Source organism: Sorex fumeus, unplaced genomic scaffold (genome assembly GCF_029834395.1).
Source record: "Sorex fumeus unplaced genomic scaffold, SorFum_2.1 ptg000095l, whole genome shotgun sequence".
Taxonomy (NCBI): Eukaryota; Metazoa; Chordata; class Mammalia; order Eulipotyphla; family Soricidae; genus Sorex; species Sorex fumeus.
In genome coordinates this window covers 3,830,446-3,848,557 of record NW_026606152.1, presented here as the reverse complement: position 1 = coordinate 3,848,557, position 18,112 = coordinate 3,830,446, and the positions used below count along the sequence as shown (strand labels likewise).

Here is an 18,112-nt window from a genome sequence, read left to right as displayed (position 1 = left end):
CTTCTGCCCGGGAGGTGGACCATCAGCGCAGTCCCTGCAGTGGGCATCACCAACGGTGCCCAGGAGTCTCCAGGGCAGGGTCACTGCAGCGACATTCCCTTCCCTGCGCAGTGGCCGCTGCCACTGGAGTCAGTGACGGGCCCAGTCCAGACATGTGCAAGGCCTCAGATATGTGCAATGCCACGGGGTGGTTTGGGGAGCTGGTCTTGGGGTCTGCGCCTTCAGTCCTTGTGGTGGTCTAGGGGCCCACTGGGTCTGGGGTTCATGCTGCACGTTGGTGGGGGTGATTTCGTCCACATTTCTTGTGGCTGAACGGTCTCATGCTTCTCCGGGGACATTGAATCGGTTTTTTCTTTGGGGTCCACTGTGAGCCCCTCAGCGGGTGTGCAGCCCTTGGACTTGGCTTGTAACTGCGGGTGGAGGGAGCTGAGCCGCCTAGTGCTTTGGGGGTTAGTGGGCTTCGCTGTCTCCTGGGGTACCCGCTGTGCTCCTGGCCCAAGGCTGGGGTTTCTTTCTTTTTTTAATTTTTTATTATTATTTAAATAATGTAGGAGAACTGCTATTTGTTCAGCCATTGATTAATCTGATTGAATTGGGCATGAACTCCACGGGGGTTTCTTTCAAGGGGCCTTTCCTGCCATCTCTCAGCTGCGGGCTCCCGTCTCTCCACACACTCCGCCCCATCTCCTCCTCAGTAAGGAGGAAGGGAGGCAGAAAAGCATGCGCAGGAAGGACAGGTGGCCGCTCACCCCTGCCCATCAGTCTGTGCCAACCTCGTGCCAAAAGGCAGGGTCAGCACCTGCGAGGCTCCTTAGACCCACCCCGTGGGGCTGTGGGGCACTTGAGGAACGCAGCAGGAGTGTTGGGCAGGCCTGCGGCACACTGGGGTCTCCGAGGCTCAGTCTAGGGTGGCTTTGGGGTGGAGTGCCGCAGGGTGCCCAGGAAGCAGGCTGGCTGGGAAGTCCGGGGCCGCTCATGGGGCTGCACAGGTCACACGTCTGTCCAGCTCGCTCCTCGTCCCTTGGGCCGGGTCCTCACAGGGTCCTGCCCTGCTCACTCTGGTGTCCAGCTGTGCTTCTACATCACCAGCACAGCCCCTGGAGGGTTCTCAGCCTGTTCCATAGATGGGAGTGGGCTCAGGGGACCCCTGATTGGGGGCTGTAGGACCCCGGGCAGACTCGTGTGGGGAAGTCCACGAGCAGCCCTGCAAACACTGGGCTTCTCCCAGACATCCCAGGACCCCCATGTTCCCAGTGACCCAGACTCCCAGCAGCCATGTTTCTGGCGACGCAGTCACTCCAGACATCTTCCTTATCCCAGCCTGGATTCCAGAAATTTCTTGCCCATTATTAAAAATAGACACAGAGGGTGAGTCATTCCAAGTCCCCCAACCCTGGCGCCCCCCACCCTGGGTTCACATGCTCTGCTGACTGCATCTTTGGGTGCCACGTGTGTCTGCGGCAGGCGTAGGCTGCCATGACCTGCTCACAGTGCTCCCTCTGCCACAGTGCTCCCCCCAACACACTCCCTAAAGAATGTGGGCAGGTGTGCAGGGCTCTGAAGATCTGACGATCACGGCATCGCATAACAGAGCTGGAGTGGGAGTAGATTTATGGCCCCGGCTGGATTCCTGGCAGAGGAATGTGCTTCCCGGGGCATTGTCGCAGTAGCTGCCACAGCTCAGCAGAGATGTGCCCGCCCCATGCTCTGTTTGCAGGCTGAATGTCCCTGACAAGTGAAGGGACCATCCTGCGCTTCCCCAGGACACACTGGCCCCTGGGTCTTACAGGGTTTCTTATGGGGGCGGGAACCGTGATCCTGCCCAGGCCCCCCAAATTCAGTGGGGTTCTCACCACTCACGTATGGATCGAATGTGCCTGAGCCTCCTGAGTCATCACAGTCACCGTATTTCTCTAACGATGAGTTGAAATTTCCTCTCTGGAAGTGTCTCTGCACTGGGAAGCTGATTGTGCGTGATCACAGAGCCTGGCTTGGCCACTCCCTTCTGGGCTGGGGGACTCAGACCCTGGGATCAGAGTGGAGCAGGGAGGGAAAGGCAGGATGACATCAGGGGTCGGGTGCACCCCCACCCCCACTGAGGTTTGGGAAATGGGATCCTTTTCCAAATCAATCTGCTGCCTTTTTCTGCTGAGGTCTTGGGACTGTGAAGTGATCAGCCATGTGTTGGGGACACTGGACAGAGGGGTTTCTCTTTCTGTGCTAGAGCCAGAACCCAAACAAACATGTGGGCTTGGGGAACCAGCACGTGATGTTGGAGGCAGCCCCATTCTGCCACCATCTGCCCCTACCTCTGAAGATCCTCAGCCAACCCTTGTCACAGGCTCAGGCCCACTTGGGAACCCAGGACACTTATCACTCAAGACCCGGACAGTGGATGGATGGATGGGTGTGTGGGTGGATGGATAGGTAGATGAGTGGGTGGGTGGAAGGATGGATGGATGGATGGATGGATGGATGGATGGATGGATGGTTGGATGGATGGGTGGGTAGGTGGGTGGATGGATGGATGGGTGGGTGGGTGGGTGGATGGATGGATGGATGGATGGATGGATGGATGGATGGATGGGTGATGAGTGGATGGGAGGGTGACTGGATGGTGACTGGATGGTGGGTGGATGGATGGATTAATGGATGGATGAGCAGATAGATGGGATGGATCATGGAATGACAGTTTGAATCAGTGATAAGATGATGGATGAATGGAAAGACATGAGTAGACAGATGGGTGATCAGATAACAGGATGAATCAATAGATGGACAGATTGATGGATAGATGGATGAATGGATGATAGAAGGATGAGTGGATGGATGGGTGGGTGGACAGATGGGTAGATAGACAGATGATAGAAGGATCAACGGGAGGACAGATGGGTTACTGGATAGATGATCAGATGACCGGATAAACAGATGAGTAAACAGATTTGGATAGGTGATGGATGAATGGAAGGAAAAATAGTGGGTGGATGGGTGAGTGGGTAGATAGATGATGACAGGATGATGGATGGATTGACAGATGGATGAACAGATGATAGGAGGAGGAATAGATGGACATGCAGGTGGATGGATATAGGCAGAGGAAGAAATTTATATAGATGGACAAATGGATGGAGAGGCGCTGGCTGGCTGGCTGGCTGGCTGGTGGAACGAGTAGACGGATGGGCAGATGGATGAACAGTGGCCAGAAGTGTGGCACAGAGGGACACAGTGGGGACCTGAAGATTCTTTGTCTCTTCAGGACTATACTAGGGTATAGGGGAGTAGCAGGAGGGAGTTAGTGCTAAGGTTACCTGGGGCCACACTGACCCCTGATGACTTGAGCCCAGCCCCCGGCTGTGAGGGCTGGCATACATCTGACAGGGCCCAAAGCTAGGGATGACCTTGTGAGCTCTGGGGTGGGGGGGCCCTAGGGGGATTAGGTCTGCTCCCAAAGGAGCTGGGGGAAGTATGTGCCTTCTGTCGGGGCGGGACAGGGATGCTTCCTTCTGTCTTCACTTCCATGGAGAAAACTTTACCTTAAACACTCAGCATATGGAGCTGCTGCATCAGCACTGTCAGACCGGAGAAGGCCAGAGCTTCCTTCCCCTGCAGCCTCCCTTACAGTTATTTATGGGCTCACTGATTAGGTTGGAACAAAGGGCAGGGAGCTGGGCTGTGAAGTAAGCCCTGACCCAGAGGGGCTCCGTTATTACCCAGGCAGAGTCCAGTCCAGCCCCGTGGGACTCCTTGTCTACATTGGTGATTTCCCCCCTCTCAAGGGACACTTTATCTCTTAAAGAGAGAGACTGCAGTGTTTTAGCTGGCCCAGACCTGTCCTCCGTCCCCCCTCCACTTTCCCATGTGATCCATGGCTATCCAGAAGGAAACATGTCTTACACTGGCGTGGATGGTGCCAAGTACATTAAATACAAAAGCGTGTGCCTCTCTATAATCAATACACCCTACGTCTTAGCGTGTTTCAAAAATTCATATGAACAGCGTGGCGCTGCCTTATGAAATCTGATTTATATTTCCAACTCGGCTTTGGTAATTTATCCTCTTAGTTCCCGTAAGCTGGTTGATGGATGCGTCTCCCTCATGGGAGTGTGGGGATTTTGTTATTCCCTGCGGAGCGGAGTGGGGCTGGGGAGTCTACACACCTGTCTCCTTGTCTCCCCCATGCTGATAGACTTGGGAAGATCTTGGGATTTCTCGGCCTTCCACAGTCTGTACAGGAGTCACAGAGGGTACAGTTCAGTGTCACTTTAATTTGCAAGTTTTATTTCTTCTTGGACTTGCTTTCCTTTGTGCACTGAGTCACAGGGCACCTGGCCTGGGGTTTCCCACCCCATTTCTGTAGATGGCCGACTTCTGAATCCACCTCTGTACTGTTCAGTGCAACTCTCTCAAGGGCTCTGAATTGTAAGCCTCTGGTTCACGTCACGCATCTTGACCTCATACCGTGTGCCATTCCCCCGTCCCAGCATTTGTTTGGGGGTCATACCTGGCTGTGCTAAGAGTTTACTCCTAACTATGTTCAGTAATAACTCCTGGCAGGGCTCAGGAAACTGTATATTGTGCCAGGGATAGGACCTGAGTCAGGTGAGTGCCAGGCAAGTGCCCTCTCCACAGTACCAGCCCTGTTTTCCATCACCCCTTAAGAGGGTTTTTTCTTAAGAATTTTTTTTTAATGTAGGAGTACTGTTATTTATTCAGCCACTGATTAGGCTGATTGAATTTTGCATGAACTCCACCTTACTTCCCCCCCCCCCATTTTTTATAATTTTATTTATTGAATCACCGTGAGAGCAGTTACAAAGTTTTCGGGTTTAAGTCTCGGTCATACAATGAAACACCCGTACCTTCACCAGTGCCCATTCTCCACCACCAAATACCCCAGTATACCCCCATCCCACACCCTCCCCCTACCTGTGGGGCAGATGATTTCCAAATCACTCTATCTATACTTTGATCACATTCAACATTTTGACACCACACCCACAATTATTATTTGGAATTTTACCCCAACACTCAGATCTGCTGAAAAGGCAACAATAGACAATTTGTTTTCTGTTGCTGGTCATGAATAATATATGATGTTGCGTGGTTGCAGTAGTGACTGTGCAATTTTGAAATTCCAAAATTTTAACAATTAAATCTGGAGAGATTTCCTGCCAAAACCTGCTAGGTTCTGAGATCTGTTCATGAGTCTCTGGGATCATGGCCTTTAAGCAGCTTGATCAGGAGCCAGAGAGGTCGTTCGTGGGCAGTGACTCACAGTCTCGTTGGGGTGGGGAGGAAAGGGCCGGCTCCACCCCCATCCCATGAGGCCCTGCGTGTCTTGTCACTGCGGGCCCAAACCTGACTGTCCAGTGGTCTCTGGTGGATGGCGGCCACCAAGCTGCCAATGGGGGACAGGCCAAGGCACAAAACCTATTCCCACCTGGGGTGGCCTAGAACCGATAACTTACTGCGTGGCCCACACACATTTCTGCCAAAAGCCGCTGGGTTTCGAGATTTGTTTCTGAGACTCTGGGATCATGGCTGTTAAGTAGCTTGATCAGGAGCCAGAGAGGCCATTCGTGGGCGGTCTCGTTGGGACAGGGAGGAAAGGGCCAGCTCCATCCCCATCCCCTGAGGCCCCGCTCTTAAGAATTTTTTATGCCACATTTTTTTTAAAATGCCTCAAATATGGGGTGGTATTTCTGTAGTCCTGGTGAGTTAGTCAACTGTTGGGACAGCAATGGAGTTTATCAAGTCACCCACACTTGGCCACTTGCTCCGAAGTTCCTGCTCATGCTGCTCAGCTGTGATTGGCTTGGACTTGTCGCATGCTCTGCAGTTTTATACTTACTGCCCATCTGTGATTGATTGGCTTAGACTGATCACATGCCCTGCAGTTAATGCTCGCAGCCCCAGCTGTGATTGGCTTAGACTGGACACCAAGCTGCATAGTCATGCACTAAACTCGCAGCTGTGACTGGCCTGGACTGGGCACGTGCTCTGTGGTTAACTCTCAGGCCGCCCTTGACCAGAACTGAATTTCCCCCAGCTGGGCACAGGTGTTTCCAGAAAGCACGTTTTATGGCCCATGAGTTCTAGAAACATATTTGGGGATGTCAGACAAGATCCTCTGTGGAGGGACCCCTGGAGTGTCTGGGGCGAGGCAGCTTCTTCCACCCCCCTTTCCCAAACCTTTTACTTGTCTTTTGCTTGAGTGTTATTTCATCTTCATCACAGTTGAGTTTGTGTTAAATTTTATTGCTCTTTAATTACACCCGAGGGTATAAGATGAGTGTCTGCTCCCAGCGGTGCTGTCTCTGGAACCCTGGGCAGTGTGGCCAGAGTTTCCAGCAGAGCCTTTGCTGCCCTGGGAGGCTCTGAGGGACAGACTCCTGGACATTCTCCTCCCGCACACCTCCCTCTCCCAACCTACTGCATGTTTGGTTTGGAACCACCGTGAGTGGTGCTCAGGGTCGCTCCTAGAAGTACTCAGGGCCCAGACCCCCCAGGGATGGAGCCAGAGCGCCTCCTTACACAGTGCTCACCCGAGGCCCCCTCGGCGGTCTGTGTGGCAGGGCTGTTTCCAGGCTGCAGCTTGAGCTAGTGGGTGCAGTACTAGGCCACTCCAACGGGAACAGTGACAGCTGAGACAGGGGCCTCCCCCGCCTCTGCTGCCCTGGGTAGGCGGGCCGGGGCCGGGAGACAGCCCTGGGCACCTAAACCTGGGCACCCGGCAGCAGAACCAGCATATACTCAGGACATGCCTGAGGGTGCTGCTGGGGGGAACCACATGTCAGCTGCCCTCCAGGTTGACGAGGCAGAGTGCCACCTGCCCGCACCCTTCGGCCTTTCCGGCCTCTCCTGTCCAGGGAGTGGAGCATGGGGTCAGGCTGGCTTCTACCCCACCTGGTCTGGGTCTCTGCTTTCACGTCACCACTGACACTGGAGTTTGACCCAGTGACTGAGCAGAGGGAGCAGGAGGGGCACGTGTCAGCGGCTGCCCAGTGAGTAACTCCGGAACGCTTGCTGGCCGAGGCTGGTCCCTGGACCTGGCGTGCCCGTCACTGCTCGGGCAGGAGCTGCAGCAGCCCAGAGCTCTCGGGAACTAGGAGGGGCCCAGACCTATCCTCAGCTCCCTGCCCTTCCTCGGCCCTCCTGCCCCTGCCCCCCCCCCCGCTCTGCACAGACCCTTCAGCTCACCAGGACTGCCTGCTGACATTCCTTCCCGTCACACTCCATTCCCTCTCCTCACCGTCCAGTCTGCCCATGCGTCCGTCCATCCTGCCTCCCTCCTCCCCTCCACCATTCACACACTCACACCATCCACTCCCCATCTCTCCACTTAGCCATCCACTCTAGCCGTTCACCCACTGCTCCTCAGTCCATCCACCCTATTATGCAGCCCACTGTCTACCCATGGTCTGTGCATCCACACTCCTGTCCGTCCATCTGTCCACCATCCGCTCTCCATCCCGCCGTCCATCTACTCTGTTCATCCCCACCTGCCCACCTAGCAGCAGTCTACTCACACCCTCCCGTCCATCCACCCACCTCTCAACCACCCGCTCATCTCCCAGCCCACACCACTGTCACCACCTGTTAAGTCCCCTACGCCGCCCGCCCCTCCATCCTCTCGTCTGGCCCCTCACTCCCTGCTCTGTGCCCCCTCACCCCTGCTTTCCTCTCCTAGACTGGGGGTGAGCTGTGGTGGCTGAGCCCCACCTTAGTGAGGCATGGATGGTCAGACACCCACGAGGAGGGCGTGCAGGGCACACACTGGCAAGGCCCGGGCCCAGGGAAGCTGGCAAGGGAGGAGGCCCGTCCACCCGCTGCCACAGCTCCTTGTCTTCGGGGCTCCTGCTTGACCGCGCTGGGGCCAGACCCCCTGGTCCTTGTCCTGCAGCACCCGAGTCATTCTGTGGCCTGCCATTGTGGGCCAACCAGAGAGCAGTGGGCCGGGTAAGGCCTGGCTCCCAGGCAGCGTGGGGTCACACTTCAGGGAGCCCCCTCTTGCTCCAGGCGAGGTGGCCCCAGGCTCTTGGAATGTCCTCGGGGAACGCAGCTGAGGGCAGGCATGAGGGCTGGCAGCTCGGGGAGCAGGGCTCTGCACTGAGGGCGCAGAGCTGGGACTGACAGGCTCTGGGCAGCGGGAGCGCGGCCACTCTCCAGGCCATGCCGACACCCAGCGCTTTCCTGCAGGCCTGCAGCGGAGGCGTGGTGACGGCTGATGACCCAGACTCATCTCTGCCCTTCTGCCCCTGGGGGATTCTCCTTCTCAAGTTTGCAGTTGTCCCCCACGCTGCACTGTCAGGTGTTCCCTGCGTCCACGGCAGGGCCCCCTGCATGTCCCTATTTTGTGTGGCGAGTTTGGGCCATGCCCTCCTGATGATGCCCAGGGGTGTTGGGGTAGAACCTGGGCTGTGCTAGAGGCGAGTGCCGGCCATCTCCCACGTCTCCTCACGTTCCCAGGAGTCGAGTGTGGACAGAGCGAATGCACCCCGCCCGCGGGCGCTGAGGTCGGAGGGCCCCGGGAGGGGCTGCGGCACCAGCCAGGTCTGCAAACTGAGAGCGAAGGAGCAGTTGCCCCAGGATGCTGGGGCACAGACCCCCCTGCTGGGCCTCCTCAGCCCCATCCACAGCACCCTGCACTGTGCAGGCCATCCAGGCTCAGAGTGGACAGGACAGGGGCTCTTGCCACCCTACAGGGATGAGACTCAGGACCCCCCGCCCTCCACACAGTGTGGCTGCACCTCAGACCCCCCACCCAGACTGGAAAGGGACATGGGCAGTGGGTTCTGAAGGATGAGTAGAAGCTCACCAGACAGAAGAATCTGGGAAGGGAGGTGGGGTAGGGAAGCCCAGGGCCCAGAGGCGCCGTGGAGAGAACCGGCTGTGCCAGGCCCCACAATGGAGCGGAGCTGGGCCAGAGGCTCTGGGCAGCAGCGAGGTGCCCAGGGCTGTGGACTGGGGGGCGGGGTGGTCCTCCCTGCCTCTGGCCTCTGGCCAGGCCATGCACAGTCCAGGAGAAGGCACTGAGCGCGTGCGGGCCGTGGTGGGGAGAGGACTGCTGGGGCCAGCAGAGGACATGGACCCCCCTCCTGCCTTCCCTTCCTTTGTTTCCTCTATCCCTCATCCTTTCTTCCCTCCTTTCCCCTCCCTTTCTCCCTCCCTTCCTCCCTTCCTTCCTCCCTACCTTTCTTCTCTTTCTCCTCCCTTCCTTTCTTCTCTTTCTCCTTCCTTTCTTCCTCCCTCCCTTCTCTCCTCCTCCCGCCCTCCTCCCTCCCTTCCTTCCTTCCTTGGTGCTCAGGACCTACTCCCAGGGACCCTGTGCAGTTGCAAGGGTTAAGTCTGCTCATTGCCATGCTGGGCGGCCCCACCCCTCTGTGCTCCCTCTGGCCCTGAGTGCGCCCTTCAAAATCCCTGTGGCTGAATTGGGGGTGCTCCCCCAGTGTCAATCATGAATCCCAACAGCTCTGTTCTGGAGTGGGACCCCACGAGGCTGGTGCCCCTCATGGCTTTGGCTCGCAGCCCTGGGTGAGCCAGGCACGAAGGCAGGGCGCCCACGGGCACCCGCAGGCATCCCTGCATGCCTGAAGGGAAGGTCTCAGCCAGCTCCTATCAGAGCTGCGCCAGAACCAGAGTTTGGGGGAACCCGGTCCCCCAGAGGTGTAGCGCTGTCTGCAGGGCAGGGAGAGGAGAAGCCGACCCTCACCCCGCCCCTCCGGCCCCCACGTTCTGGGCTCAGCTTCTTGGAGCCAGGCCCCCTAAATCGCAGGTTCTCTCCTGCGAGAGGGCTTGTCCCCCACCTTCCATGGCCTCATACCCCACCTCTCACCCTGAGCTCCAGGTGGGGCAGGGAGCAGTTGAGCAAGGCCTGGCTGGGTGGGCTCTCTGCTCCCCGTGTCACCGCCTGCCCAGGGAGGCTGGGCCTGAGGAACTGGTTTGTTTGGGAGTGGTGCTGCCCCACCCTCCCGTCCCCGTGCAGGTCCGCCTGCCTCGCACACGCTCCGCCCAGCCAGAGGGACGTGCTCAGAGCTGCCCCAATGTCAGGGGCTGTCAGCATTGGGAACTGGGGGCTGCCCTGCGTGCCCTGTATCGGGGACCCCTTGCTGCCCACTGGAAGGCCTGGGGCCCTGTCTGGGGGCATGAGAGCTGGTGGGGGAAACTGAGGCTGACGGGGAGGCTCAGTGCCTGGAGTGAGACCCAGGGGGAGGGGACCCCGAGGTTTCCATGTTGGGCACTGCCGCCCTGTAGGGGTCACAGAGATGTGTGGGGTGCCATGTGGGTGGTGCCCCTTTTTATTGGGGAGACGTGGAGGTCTGGGAGCAGGTACAGGGGTGGTTGAATGGACAGCTGGTATGGGAGGGGCTCCGCCCCCACAGTTCCCAGCAGGGACTCCGTTTCCTGTTGCTGTTCTGGCCACACCGGTTGGTGCGCGGTGACCCGCTGCAGGCCCAGCTCCTCCCTCCTTGCCCCTCCTGCCTCCCCCTGCCCATGTCCCCTGCCTGTCCTCCCGCCTCTGGGCCATGCAGGGCAGGCCCGTAGTGCTCACCCAGCAGTGCTCTCCAGCCATCGCTGTGGCTGAGTGCAGGCAGGCCCTAGAGCACTTGGCCTGGCCCAGGGCTCTGCTTGTCTGGGTGGGGGGGCTTTGCCATGCGCCCATGTGGTCTCTCTGCTGCGGCCAGGACCACCCATAGCAGGCAGTGGCTCCTGGCATATGGGCCCAGCTCTTGGCATAACTTCTCAGCTGAGGCGGCGAGGGATCAGGCTGGGGGCATTAGCCTGTGTGGGTGTGTGCACATGTATGCCTGTACACATGTATGAACTACACACATATGTGAGCACATATGTACAGGCAAGCATGCTTACATACGTGAGCTGTGCTTACATACATGGGGCATGGTATACAAGTATGTCGTGTATGAACACGTGTGTGGGCGTGAGTGCTTACATGCCTGCCATATCCCGGGATAAGAGGGTGAGCAGTGGCACATGCCTGCACCCTGCTCACCCCTGAAGGCTTTGGTGCTGCCCTCAGCTGGCGGGGGGGCTCCTAGCCCCCTCGGGAACAGTCAGCCCAGGAGAAGCAGCCAGCAAGAGCGGGAGGACAGCGGTCACGGGCCTCGGAAGACCGAGAAGTCCGTGTCCTGGGGAGGGAACAGAGAAGATGGATGGATGGATGGATGGATGGATGGGCAGATGGACAGATGGAGACAGATGCGCAGACAGACAGATAGATGGACAGATGAATGGACAAATGAACAAACAGATGGACAGACGAATGAGCAGACAGATGGGTGGACAGACAACTGAACAGATGGGCAGACAAATGGACAGGCAGACGAACAGTTGGACAGATGTCGTCTGGAGGGAGGTGGGATGGTGAAAGGCCCGTCCCTGATTTTGAGCATGGTGCTGGTTCTGCTGTCTACCTTCATTCTTCAGGACCCCAAGAGAGGGGAAACTGAGGCAGAGGCCATGGAGTGGAGAATGAGGACCTGAACCCCAGCCTCCAGGTTGCCCTGGGTGGGAGACGGGGTCACTGCCCAGAGCCTGTCCTGCCACCGACCCTGGGGTCCAGCTCTGTGGGTGCCCTGGGTGGTCGTGGGGCCGGAGTGCGACCTCCGTCTGAAGAGCTCTGGGGAGTTGGGGGAGGGGGCTTCCTGCCCAAGCCCCCGAGTGTGCACACATCAGGTCTCTCTGGAAGATGACCATCGGGTGTTTTGACATCCAGGTCAGAGATTGGCCCAAGGAAAGTCTCAACAAAACCCACAAACCTGCCCCTGTCCCTTGACCCCTGTAGGGTCCCGGAGGCTCTGGCCATTCCTGCCTGGTGCCCTGGGGAGGCAGAGGGGGACAGGGGTCTCTGAGTGGGCAGAGAATCCCACGCTCCGGCCGGGATCCCGGGAATGAGTTGCAGCCATGTGGAGGGTGTTTGCAGTTTATTCAGGCCCCATGTGGAGAGACTCCCGGTTCCCAGAGCTGTGCTGGCCTTGGGGGCCTGAGCACTCTGTTGGACAGATGAGAAGCCAAGCCACCCCCTGCCCTGTGTCCATACGTCCACCTCGCACATCACGAACAGTGCAGTGGGGGACGCAGGGCAGAGCCCTCCAGAGGCCCACAGATGCTCCCTGTTCACACACACTTCGGGGCATCCGTCCCCAAACCCAGACGAGACCCAGAGGGGCCGGACACGGCAGGTCGGGCCCTTCACCAGCCAGGGCTCACCCCAGGCCCGGCACAGGCGGCAGGAGGGTGCTGAGGGCACGGGCGTGGGACGCCTGCTGCCTGCCCGCCCCAGCCTCCCCTGCCGGGTGTGAAGGGGTCGGGACAGCACCCACCTCTCAGAGTCCTGTGGGGGCTGGGGCCGCCCGGGTCCCGACCACGTTCACGCGTGGCCTCCCACCTCGAGGGTCGTATCCTTCCACACGTGGCGCCGGCAGTGCTCGGTGGCGCCGCACATCTCAGCCAGGTCGGGGCTCCGGCACCACAAGCTGGGGCCCAGCACGCACTGGTCAGTGCCCAGCAGCGGCGTTCGGGGCAGGTGGCAGGCGCCCATCTTCCGGCACAGTGCCTCGGGGTCCATGACCTCCCGGAGGCTCTCGATGAGCACCGGCTCGTAGTCGGTGACGAAGCGGCTGCACTGCGCCGTGTAGGGGAGCGGCAGCACGCTGCATCCGCCCTTGAAGGCAGCCAGGATGTCGCGCTTGGTGCTCTTGCTGTCCAGGTTGCGGGTGGACACGCCCAGGAGCCTCTTGCACGCACCACAGAAGCTGCCCTGGTTCTCCAGGTCGTGCAAGGGGGAGGACGGCGTGGTGGTGGCGGCGGCGTGGCCAACGTGGGCCCTATGGGCCTCGTGCAGCGAGCGGGCCCGCCTGCGGCTGCTGCAGAGGTGCACGGCCCTGCACACCTTCTCGGGGGTGACCCTGCTGACGAGCTGCACCAGTGAGGGGCTGTAGGAGTACACCAGGGTCACGCACTGCTGCACGATGGCTTGGGGCATGAAGCGGCACACCTGCTCCAGGGCGTGGCTGATGAGCGCCTCGGTGCTGTTGGTCTCCAGCCACTGGTCCAGCTCCACCACCACCTGCATACACACCTCACACGTGAGGCCCGCCTGCATCTGCACGTCGCCCCGCCGGCGGGGGGCTGCCAGCTCCAGGGATGGGATGGACGGGGCCCGCCGGGCAGTGCCCTCCAGCCGCTCACAGAAGCCCCCCCGGACACAGATCTGCCTCGGCGTGGTGGTGGCCAGGGCCGGCTGGGCCAGGGCCAAGAGCTGGTGGATGTAGGTCTCGCAGAGTGGGGCCAGGCCGGGCCCCAGCACCACGCACTCCTCCCGCACGCTGACCTCTGCCACGCCCAGCAGGTGCGAGCCCGCGGCAGCCTGGAGCCGGCTCAGCAGCCCCACACAGGCCTGGCACACGGCGCCCTCAGCACTCGGCGACGGGTGGAATCGGAGAGCCTCGCTGCCCGCGGAGGGGCCTGCTCCCCCGGAGGGCTCACCCCAGTCCACAGGCCCCAGGCTGGCTGGCCGCCGCTGCACGGGCTGGCAGAGGGTGAGGGCCATGCAGGCCTGCGCTGGGGCACTGCCCGGGCCCCCGCTCAGCAGGCCCAGGACGGCCGCGGACTGGGCAGTCACCATCTGCCGGCACCCGGCTGCGGACGCGGGGCTGGGCAGCCACTCACAGATCTTCGCCAGCAGGGCCAGCACGTCGGTCTGGGTGGCGTCGGGGTTCAGCCCGTTGCTGGCGGCGGCCACCACGTCCCGGCAGAGCATGCAGCTCAGGGACTTGGCGGGGGCCTGGCTCCACACGGCCCCGCGGCAGTGCTCCACGGCCCCGCAGGCGGCCGCCATCCGCAGGTCCTGGCACCACACGGCCGTGCCCCGCGCACATTCCCGGGGGCCGGGCACGGGGCCCGCCAGGCTGGCCCCCAGCAGGCCTGGCAGGAGAAGCAGGGCGTAGAGCATGCTGGTGTGAATCTGGGCTCCAGTGCGCCCCGCAGCCTGGCAGCTGCTATAAAGCAGCCGCCCACACATCCCGCCCGCCCGTCTGACTCATGTGTCACCCCATTCCCACACACCTGGCTCTGGGCACCTCTGTGGCAGCGGACGCCAGATGTGTCCTCGTCCCCGGACCCCAGCCTGCATCCCATGAGGCACCGGCCAGGTGTGGTCTGGGAAGGCCCCGTGGCCCCCACCCCGCGGCTCCCCCTTGCCTGACTCGTGGGCCAGGTCGAACACTCCCTCCTTGAACTCAGCCCTCCGGGAGACCAGGCCCCTGTGAGGTTCTTGAACGCAGAGGTTCACCCCGGCTTCTGCTCGGGGCTGTGGCCCCCAGCAGCCGCGCTGTCTTGAGGGTGCTTGTGGCTCTCCTGGTCTTACCGGAAGCTCCCAGGACCACTTGCAGGGCATGGCCCCCGGCCACACAGGTCCTGTACCACCGCTCTCTCCCTTGCTTTTGGAAAGTGGGTGCAGTTGGGCTGGCCTGTGTGGACAGGCCACCTATATGTGTGTGCTCATGTGTGCTATAAAGCACACGTGTCAGCGTACATGCACACGTATGTTGCTGTGTGTTCAGCATGCACGTGTGTGTGACCCCACGCCGTCTGTTACCATTTGGCTGACCCTCTAAGTGTTTGAGTTCCTTAGGCAGCTCAGGGCCGACGCACACAGGTGTCTGGCCGGGAGCCCGTGGATTGCACAGAACATTCCAGAAAGCAGCTTCCCTTTGGCCTGATTGCCACACTGCTCACAGCCTCCGCTGCCCTGGTATGGGGGAGCCGGTTGGAGGCCCCGAGCCAGCGCACTCGGGTGGGTGTCAGCCCCTCCGGAGAACCCTCCCTGGGGACGGGGCTCTGCGTGCCCTGTGGGTGGGGGCGACTCTGCCATCACGACCGGCCACTGACCGTGGGCGCGGAATGTGGAGAGGCCACTCCAGCTGCCTCCTCCTTTCTGGGGCGCGGGCGGGCGGGGCTGGGAAGGGGCTGGGGAGCAGGAACGGTGGGGCGACTCTCACCACTTCCAGAGCAGGGTGGCCGTGGGGACACACAGGCCAAGGTGAGGGCCAGTCTACCCAGGGGCGGGGGCTGAGGCGGGGCCAGACCGTCCCACCAGTTCCCCACCACCTCCTGGTTCCTTCTCAAGGTCCAGAACCTTCCACACATCTTTGGTCCCTGGCTACAGCCCAGGGCTTGGAGTTCCAGACTGAATGTGTCCTCCTCTTTCCAAGGTCACAGGCAGCTCTGCCCGACTGTCCCATCTCACCCCACGCTTAGGTAGTGGGTGAGCCGGAAAGGGGGCATGTGTGTGTTGGAGTGTTTGCATGTGTGCTTACGTGTGTATTGGTGTGTGTTGGGGGGTGTGTGTGTGTGTGTGTGTGTGTGTGCGCGCACGCATGCCTGTGTGTTGGTGAAGATGTCCCTGTGCCGGCCCGCAGGCCCGTGACTTGGCATGCAAATGCGCTCTGTAATTAGGGCGTTGCTCACAGCAGACCCTCCCAATTGGAGGCAGGTATCCCTCACCACCAGCTGCCTCTGTGTGCGTTTCTGAGGGCAAGGACGGCCTCTCACCTCATCTCGCTGCATTTCCCAACAGCCGGAACTGGGGCGCAGGGAGATTCCCAGTACCACCCCCACAGCCCAGTTCCAGCTCTGCCGCCTCCACCACTCTGTCCACCAGGATCCCATCAGACTCACTGGTGCCTAGCAGCACCTGTGGGCCGCAGGCCCATGTGGGTGGGTGTGGGGAGCCCCTCCTGGGCCTTGCTCAGCCTCTGCCGTCAAGGGGAGCTGGTAGGCCCGCCAGGGGTCAGGTCCGGAGAGCTTGGGGTCAGGCTGTTTCTGGTCCTCCCAGGTCCCCTGCTGGGGAGCTGAGAGAAACAGGGAGAAAATGAGGAAGGACAGTACAGAGGCGCGAGACAGACGTGCGTGTGGAGAGAACGACAGTGACATGGGGTGGTCTGGGACTCTCATCCGCCACCCAGAACCCACCTGTCCATCGACTCAATCCTCCACCTCCCTACCCACTCATCCACTTACCCATCCACCTGTCCATCCACCCACCACCCACCCACCCATCCCTCCACTCACCCGTCTATCCCCTTTTCCACCCAGCCACCCACAAACCCACCCATTCCTCTGCTCACCCATCCAACCACTTGTCCGTCTCTCCATCCACATATCCACCCACCCACCCGCTCATCCGTCCCTCCGCACCCACTTATCCATCCACTGACCCGCCTATCACCCACCCATGACTCATGCATCCCTCCATCTCCCTACCCCCCACCCCGTCCCTCTACCCATCCCCCCACTTATCCATCCACCCACCCCCATACCATCCCTCCACCCACTTGCCCACCCACCTGCCTACTAGTCATTTATCCATTACCCACCCACCCCTCCCTCCAGCCACCCACCTACTACCCATTCATCACCCATCCACCTGCCTACCTCTGCACCCATCCCTCCGTCCCTCCCTCCACTCCTGCAGCTCCTGCTCACATATACCCACCCTTCCCCGCACCCCATCTCTCATCTACCCATCTCTCTACCTGCCTGCCTGTACTGCATCCGCCAGCCCCTCCCCCCCTTAGTGTGTGGGTGTCCCCTTCAGGCTGCTCCCTGCGTGCAGGCGGGAGGGACTCGGCACCCCAGCAGTGCTAGGGGGTGCTGTCCCAGCCACTGGCCATGTGCTCCCCAGCCAGGGCCACGATGGCAGTCGCCCCCAGACCAGTGCTCTCCGGAGGTCCTAGGGCAGGAGCAGCCGGGAAGGAGCCAAGATTGGCCCCGCCATACCATGGTGCAGACGACTGTTCGGGGCAAACGGGGGACGAGCTGGGGGGGGCGGGGCAGGTGCGTTTCTAGGAAGCGACTGATGAGACTTGCTCTTGGCTGAGTGGGAAGGAGGGCTCACCCCAAGGGGCATCGTGTACTCCTCGCCCTGGGGAAGGGAGGAGCCCAGTTGTTGCCAGGGGAGGGGGACGGCGCCCAGGTGGGGGCGGAGGGTGAGGCCATGACTCAGCCAAGGGCCAGGTGTGGCCGTGGGTGGCGGTGGATTCCTGCGTGGCCCCCGTGGGGGAATGCCCGGCGCCCTCCTGCCTCCTGAGCGCTCAGCACCAGGCCCAGAGCTGGTCCGGCGAGTTGGCCGAGCCCAGGGCAGCCCAGTCCTCCCAGCGCCTCCACACCTGGTGGTCCTCACGCACCTCCCCATGTCTGCTGATCTCCTGCGTTCTCTGGTTGCTGGGTGCAGAGCCCACCAGCCTGGGCCCCTCAGTTACACCCACCCACGGGGTGCAGAGTGCACCCAGCCTGGGCCCTTCAGCCCCACCCACCCAGGGGTGCAGAGCCCACGCAGCTCACATCCGCACAAGACTCCAGCCACAGAGGGGATACTGCGCCCCCGGGGAGCAGGAAGCCCAGGATGAGGAGACCCAGGTTTGCAGACTTGGGGGATAGGGTACCTAAGAGATGCAGACACACATGTATATACACACATATATGTACAGTGACACACATGCATATACAGACATCCACACAGTGACATGCGGATGCAGACACACAGAGGCCCTCCCTCCCCCTCCCTCCTGCCTTCCTCCCTCTCTCTTCCCCCCTCCCTCCCTCTCCCTCCCTTCCATCCCCCACACCCTCTCTCTGGCCCCACAGACCCAGTTTTCTGCAGAGGGATTCTATTTTTTTTCCTCAGTTTTTGGAACCAGACCTCTCCCCACCCTGGGGCCACTGTCTCTGCACCCTTTGCCCAGAGGCCACTTCTTAGATGGACCCAAGAGGGGGCAGCACTGAACAAACAAATTGGTCTTTAGCCTGCCCCCCCCATACCCATGGACGGCTCTGTCCTGCCCCTCCCCCCACGGATGGCTTTATCCTGCCCCTCACAGACAGATGGCTCTGTCCTGCCCCCGGCCCCCCGCAAGTGGCTCCGGATCTGTCTCAGTGGCTGTGGCCCAGTGTGGCCACATGTCACTGGCCTTACTGCCCTGGTTTCCTCACCCGTCAGTCCCAAATGGTGCTCAGGGCACCCAGGGACCCCTCCCAGTGAGATTCGGCCAACTGGACTGGCAGTTCTGTGCCCAGACCCTGGGCCCCAGGG

The 18,112-nt window shown here is 60.6% G+C and overlaps 2 protein-coding genes across 4 annotated transcripts in view; both read left to right on the top strand.

The window, feature by feature from the left end:
* TBC1D14 (TBC1 domain family member 14) overlaps nucleotides 1-18,112 on the top strand; it is a 298,797-nt gene that overhangs the window by 140,216 nt on the left and 140,469 nt on the right. The gene's annotated exons all lie outside the window — the stretch shown is intronic.
* Nucleotides 1-18,112, top strand: part of SORCS2 (sortilin related VPS10 domain containing receptor 2) — a 121,465-nt gene that overhangs the window by 44,869 nt on the left and 58,484 nt on the right. The window lies entirely within an intron of this gene.